Raw genomic sequence first — 6,670 nt, forward strand, 5'->3', positions numbered from 1 at the left:
AAGAGAAGGACCAGGGGAGACATGAGAGCAGTGTTCCAATATTTGAGGGGCTGCCACAGAGAGAAGGGGGTCAAGCTATTTTCCAAAGCACATGAAGGCCCGACAAGGAATAATGGATGGAAACTAAACAAGGAGAGATTTAACCTAGAAATAAGGAGGAACTTTCTGACAGAACAATCAACCCATGGAACAGAAGTTGCCTTTGGAAGTTGTGGGAGCTTCATCACTGGAGGTTTTCAAGAAGAGATTGGAGTGCCATTGGTCAGAAATGGTGTAGGGTCTCCTGCTTGAGCAGGGGGTTGGACTAGATGATCTGCAAAGTCCCTTCCAACTCTGTTAATCTCAGACGGGAACTTGAGTTAGCCAGCAGAGAAGGTTCAGGATGAACCTGAGACCTTCAGTGGGCAAAGGAGGGCCTCTATCACAGGACGGGTGACATGACACTCGGGGTGCACCTGCTAGACCTCTTTACCTTCCTGTTTTAAAATGGTTGTTTGGTTTACAAACAATTAAAGAGAAAGTTGCTATGCTGCAGAATGAAGTGCCAGCATCTAGCATTATATTTACTTTTAAGGAATGCCCTTGGGCTTGAATGCCACAATTATGCCAGGCAGTGATTTTGCCTTCTTGCCAGGATGGCTTTGTGACAGGCCATGCCCACCCTAGCAGCTCTTCTGGGAAAGTTTCCCATTTGGTGAGTGCGTTTAACACACTTTTAAAATCTCAAGTCTACAGGTAACCCCCAAGCTTTGTCTAATGAAGGGCTGCCATTAAATCAGGGGTGAAATGCTACCGGTTCAGGTGAGTTCGCCCGAATCAGTAGTAAAAAATGCTTTAAAAAGTAAAAAAAAACGTTCTGAGGATCAGCAGTGCAACAATCAGCTGTTCCTTATTGTCTGCTTGTTGCAGGAGCCATTTTGTGTGAAGTCCAGCTGCTTCTGCATTGTGTGTGAGTCAGTTGTGTAGCTTTTGTGTTATTTTTGTGTAAAGTGTGATATTTGGTTTTTGAGGTCTCTGGGACTCTGTGAGGTTTCTGCTTGTTGCAGGGGCCATTTTGTGTGAAATCCAGCTTCTTTTACATTATGTGTGAGTCAGTTGTGCAGCCACGCCCACCTGGTCGCATGACCACCAAGCCACGCACACAGAACCGGTAGGGAAATTTTTTGAATTTCATCACTGCGTTAAATTAATGGCAGTAGAGAATACGCAAGGATAACTGAACTCTCACATGGATGCCAAAACATGTACAAATGCAATTATGCCCACACAGAGGCTACAATGGACGCAGGGTGATGCCAGGAGTGTGTGATGTGTCATTTCTCTGTTTTGTAATCCATCCAGTGTGCTATTTACATTCTGTAATCTCAGAATGTAATTTCAGAAAGCAGATTGGGGAAACATTTACTTTACAAGAATATTCTTGTGCGTTTGTCCTGACACACCCAAGGGGAGTGAACGTGCTATGTTCTTCTGTGTGAGTATGGCAGTGGGAAGGGGCACTTTTAATCTCAAGGGCCATCTGTCCTTCAAACTTGCCCTCTGCTTAGAACATAGTGTTGCTCAACCTTAGCCACTTTACACTGTGTGGACTTCAACTCCCAGAATCCCCCAAACAGCATGCTGCCTCAGGAATTCTGGGAGTTTAATTCCTCACAGTTTAAAGTTGCTGAGGTAGATACAGATACAGATTAACAGAGTTGGAAGGGATCTTTTTTTTAATTTATTTTTTATTTTTATATATATATACATTCACAATTATATAATCTCATAACTGTTGTTAATAATATGTATTTATAACAATTTTTCTCCCCTACAATTGACAATATAATTGAGATTGCTTTCTTACCATCCCATACACCCATCTTATTTTACAACAATCCTACTTCTTCTTCCTTCCTTCCCTCCTTCCTTCCCTCCTTCCTTCCCTCCTTCCTTCCCCCTTCCTTCCCTCCCTTCCTCTCTCCCTCTCTCCTTCCCTCCTTCCTTCCCTCCTTCCTTCCCTCCTTTCTTCTCTCCTTCTCTCCTTCCTTTCCTCCTTCCTTCCCACCTTCCTTCCCTCCTTTCTTCTCTCCTTCATTCCCTCCTTCCTTCCCTCCTTTCTTCTCTCCCTCTCTCCTTCCTTCCTTCCTTCCTTCCTTCCTTCCTTTCCTCCTTTCTTCTCTCCTTCTCTCCTTCCTTCCCTCCTTCCTTCCCTCCTTGCTTCCCTCCCTCCCGGAAGCTTAAAGTTGCTGAGGTAGATATAGATACAGATTAACAGAGTTGGAAGGGATCTTGTAGGTCATTTAGTCCAACCCCCTCCTCCCGGCCCAAGCAGACCTTACACCCTTTTTGACAAATGGCAGTCCAGTCTCTTCTTTAGGTTGAGCAACACTGATTTAAAATCACCCTCTGGTCTCCTGCTGTTAATATTTTCACTTTCAGAGATAAGAGAGATAGAATCCAAAAATAGAGCCTTTTCTGTGAAGCCCTCCCCCCCCCAATAATATAATAATTCTTTGATTCCAACTCACTTGTTATAGATGGCAAGTCACAAGGTTAGTATTTTCCCAGGCAATTTCAATATTACCTTCCACCCTTTCAAGGCTGGTAAAATGAGGACCCAGGTTGTTGGGGGCAATAGGCTGACTCTGTAAACCGCTTAGAGAGGGCTGTAAAGCACTGTGAAGCGGTATGTAAGTCTAAGTGCTATTAGTATCGCTATAACCCTTCAGCATTCCTATTTATAGTAATTAGGCTGTAATTGTTATTTTCCATGGTGCTGTAAAATAGTATTTGTTAGATATTTTAGTGTTTATTCTGCTTCTGAAAATGACCATGGAAATGAATAACTTTAGATTGGCAATCTCATTTGAGTAACTTAATCAAAATTCACATTTCAAATCAATTGGGAAAGGTAAAAAGAACACAACCAATTCAAAGAAAGAAAGAAAAAACTGAAGTTCAAGAATCTTTTGTATGTCTGTGTGCGTGCGTGTGTGTGTGTGGTTGGAAACGATGAATGCCTTGGTGCAGTGATGGTGAACCTTTTAGACACCAAGTGCCCAAACTGCACGGGCGCGCATGCCCAAATGGAAAGGGATGTGCGGACAAACATGCACATGTTTGCACGGACATGCGTGCATGTGGATGCATGCGCAGCAGAGACTCGAAAACCAGCTGGCTGGTGGGAGGCGGGGCATCCCAACACTGGCAGCGTGGCAAGAGGTAAAATCTGTTTCTTTCGTGAGCTTCTGTTTCATCATTTGCAGGGAAACAGAAGCTCACGAAAGACACGCCAGAGAGATCTGACGTGGGGCAACGGCGCGCGTACCAGCAGAAAGGGCTCGGCATGCCACCTCCCACATGTGTGCCACCTCTGGCATGCAGGCCATAGGTTTGCCATCATGGCCTTAGTGCGTGAGACCCCCAGGAGCATCTGTGGAGGCAAAATATGAGTGAAATAACCATTCCCATGAATCTTCCGCAGGAATTCCTATTCGGAAACAAGTCAGAGGTAATAGAAAACTACAGTGACCACTGATGCTTAGATCTTCTAGGACAGTGTTTCTCAAATTTGTGCACTTTTAAGATGTGTAGGGTGGCTGCCTCACAGGGATGCGGTGGCTCAGTGGCTAAGATGCTGAGCTTGTCAATCAGAAGGTCGGTAGTTCAGCGGTTCAAATCCCTAACGTCACGTAACAGAGTGAGCTCCCGTTACTTGTCCTAGCTTCTGCCAACCTTGCAGTTCAAAAGCACTTAAAAAATGCAAGTAAAAAAATGGGGACCACCTATGGTGGGAAGGTAATAGTGTTCTGTGTGCCTTCGGCGTTGAGTCATGCCAGCCACATGACCACGGAGATGTCTCCGGCCAGCGCTGGCTCTTTGGCTGTGAAACGGAGATGAGCACACACACCCCTAGAGTCGGGAATGACTAGTAAGCATATGCGGGGGGGGGGGGGGGAACCTTAAGGTTCTTAAGATGTGTAGACTTCAACACCCAGAAGCAAGCAGACTGGGGAGTTCTGGGAGTTGAAGTCCACACGTCATAAAATGGCCAAGGTTGAGTCCAAGCAAATTCTTTATTCCCTCTGTGAAGCTGGCCATTTCCTTTGGTGGTGGCCATCGCTACTTTTCACAGGAGTGAATTCCAGAGTTCCCCAAGGTTCAGTTAAAAATGAGTTCCCGATCACTGACATGAATGGCAGTGATCTCCAAGAAAAGCTAAGCAGCTGGTTGTTACTTGTATGGAAAACAACCAGGATATTATAAGGAAATTATCAAGTCAAAAGGCAGGAAACAACCTGGGAAAAGGCAGTGGCAAATCGCTTCCAGGTTATTGTCAAGGAAATTCATGGACACAGGTGTCCATGAATCTGCCAGGAGTTCAGCTAGTTGGAAGGATACTTAACTTTTGCTTTCTTTAACCTACATCTCGAAACATCATATTCTTAATATTGTGAGAAAGGAAGGGACAATAACTTTCCCTTTGTCTACTCCCACTCTGTAGCATGTCGCTTCTTATACACCTCTTTTTTCAGGGTGGTCTCCGAATTTGACTGTTTTCTTGCAGATGTTTCATTACCTAAACTAGCTAACACCATCAATGCTAGCAAGGAAAGAACGAAGCTCAGAGAGCACCAAGATTAAGGTGACCAGATTTCCAGATTGGTAAAGAGGGACACCTTTGACCGGGGGGGGGGAGGTGGGGAGGTTGATTAAAAATTTTATACGGAGCAACAAAAATTTTCATACAACGCAAAAATAGTGTTGTAATTTTTTTTTAATTTCAACATAACTACAATTTACAAATATAAATTGTAACTGTTGCCAAACATCAAAAATTTTGATCACATGACCATGAGGATGCTGCAATGGTCGCTAAGTGTGAAAATGGTCGCTAAGTGTGAAAAATAGTCATCGGTCACTTTTTTCAATGCCATTGTAACTTTGTTCACTATACCACCTTTCTGGCCACAGTTCTTAAGTGAATCTGGTTTCCCCATTTGACTTTGTCAAAAGGTGATTATATGACCCCAGAACACTGAAACCATCATAAATACGAATCTGTTGCCAAACATCAAAATTTTGATCATGTGACCATGAGGATGCTGCAACGGTCGCTAAGTGTGAAAATGGTTGCTAAGTGTGAAAAATGATTATCAGTCACTTTTTTCAATGCCATTGTAACTATACCACCTTTCTGGCCACAGTTCTTAAGTGAATAACTGCAGCTGATAAGTTAGTAACATAGGTGAATCTGGTTTCCCCATTTGACTTTGTCAAAAGGTGATTACATGACCCCAGGACACTGAAACCATCATAAATGGTTTGCTGCAACGGTCGCTAAATGTGAAAATGGTCGCTAAGTGTGAAAAATGGTCATCAGTCACTAAGCCCATTATACCACCTTTCTTGCCACAGTTCTTAAGTGAATAACTGCAGCTGGTATTTTGTATTTTGGATAGAATCTTTTTTTAAATAGCCTAAGACAATTTAAAAAAAGAATCCACACAGAATAAATTGAAGTAAAACATTTCAAACTATTCTTTCTATGCACTATGCACTACGCAATATATTTCAAAGTATTGTGCATAGAATTTTTAAACATGGTTTCACTTCAATTTATTTTGGATAGAATCTTTTTTTAAATAGTCTAAGACAATTTAAAAAAAGAATCCACACAGAATTTTAAAAAATCCTATGCACAATAAATAAAATATTATTTTAAAATACATTAAAAAAATAAAAGAAAAAAACCCAGCTCACTTACCAGCAGGCTTGCACTCCAAGTAAACCCAGAATGATGTAGATGTTAATACAAAGAACTGAGCAAATTGAAATGGTGAAATTAGTCAGGGAAATATTTTTCAAAGAAACTTTGCCACCATTTTTCGGAGCAGACCTCCAACCTCCGTGCCCCTCCCCCTCCAGAAAATCCAGGAAGTAACACTCGCGACCTTTCTAGCCATTTCCTGGAGCTCTATGGTACTAGGTCATTTTTTTCTTATAAAATGAGGTAAAAAAGGGGCGCGGGGGGGTCCGTTTTCTTGCTTTAATGTTTTAATATCTTCAATGAAAGTACTGAGACAGAGAGAGAGAGGTTAGACAGAGTGTCTTTTGTCTTGCCCCGGTTAGGATTTCTTAAGCAAATCCACTGGGCTTTCAACATGAAGCCAGAAAATCGGGACTTTTTAAAAACGGGCTGGGACACGGGACAAATTGTTATAAAGTGTGATTATCCTGCTGAAATCGGGACGTCTGGTCACCTTAACCAAGATTCCTCATTTCCTGAGCTACAAATATTCTACTTTATGGGTAACACCCTCATCAACTTTCCTCATAGAGATCTGCTCCAGCCCTTAGATCATTTTCTTTCCTCCTTTCTACAATAAAGTAAAGGTAAAGGTCCCCCTCGCACAATGGTGGATTGCTCTTACCATCGCTACTGGTACGCTGATCGCAGTCTGTTCGTGCACGCACCAGACGTGCGCTGAGCATGCAAGTGCAATCTACCTCCCCTGTGACAAACAGCTGCTTGTTGGGGTTCACACAGGCACTGCATGCTGTGTGCAATAGAGCACAGGTGAGTGGGTGGGCCAAAAGAGCCACAGCACCGGTACGCTCCCAGCTGCTCCCAGCCACTACCAGTTCGGCCATACTGGGCCATACCTGCAGCAACCCATCTCTGCCC

The sequence above is a fragment of the Thamnophis sirtalis genome, unplaced genomic scaffold, assembly GCF_051295495.1.
Source record: "Thamnophis sirtalis isolate CommonGarterSnake01/CBP01778 unplaced genomic scaffold, rThaSir2_p1.2 scaffold_13, whole genome shotgun sequence".
NCBI classification, from domain to species: domain Eukaryota; kingdom Metazoa; phylum Chordata; class Lepidosauria; order Squamata; family Natricidae; genus Thamnophis; species Thamnophis sirtalis.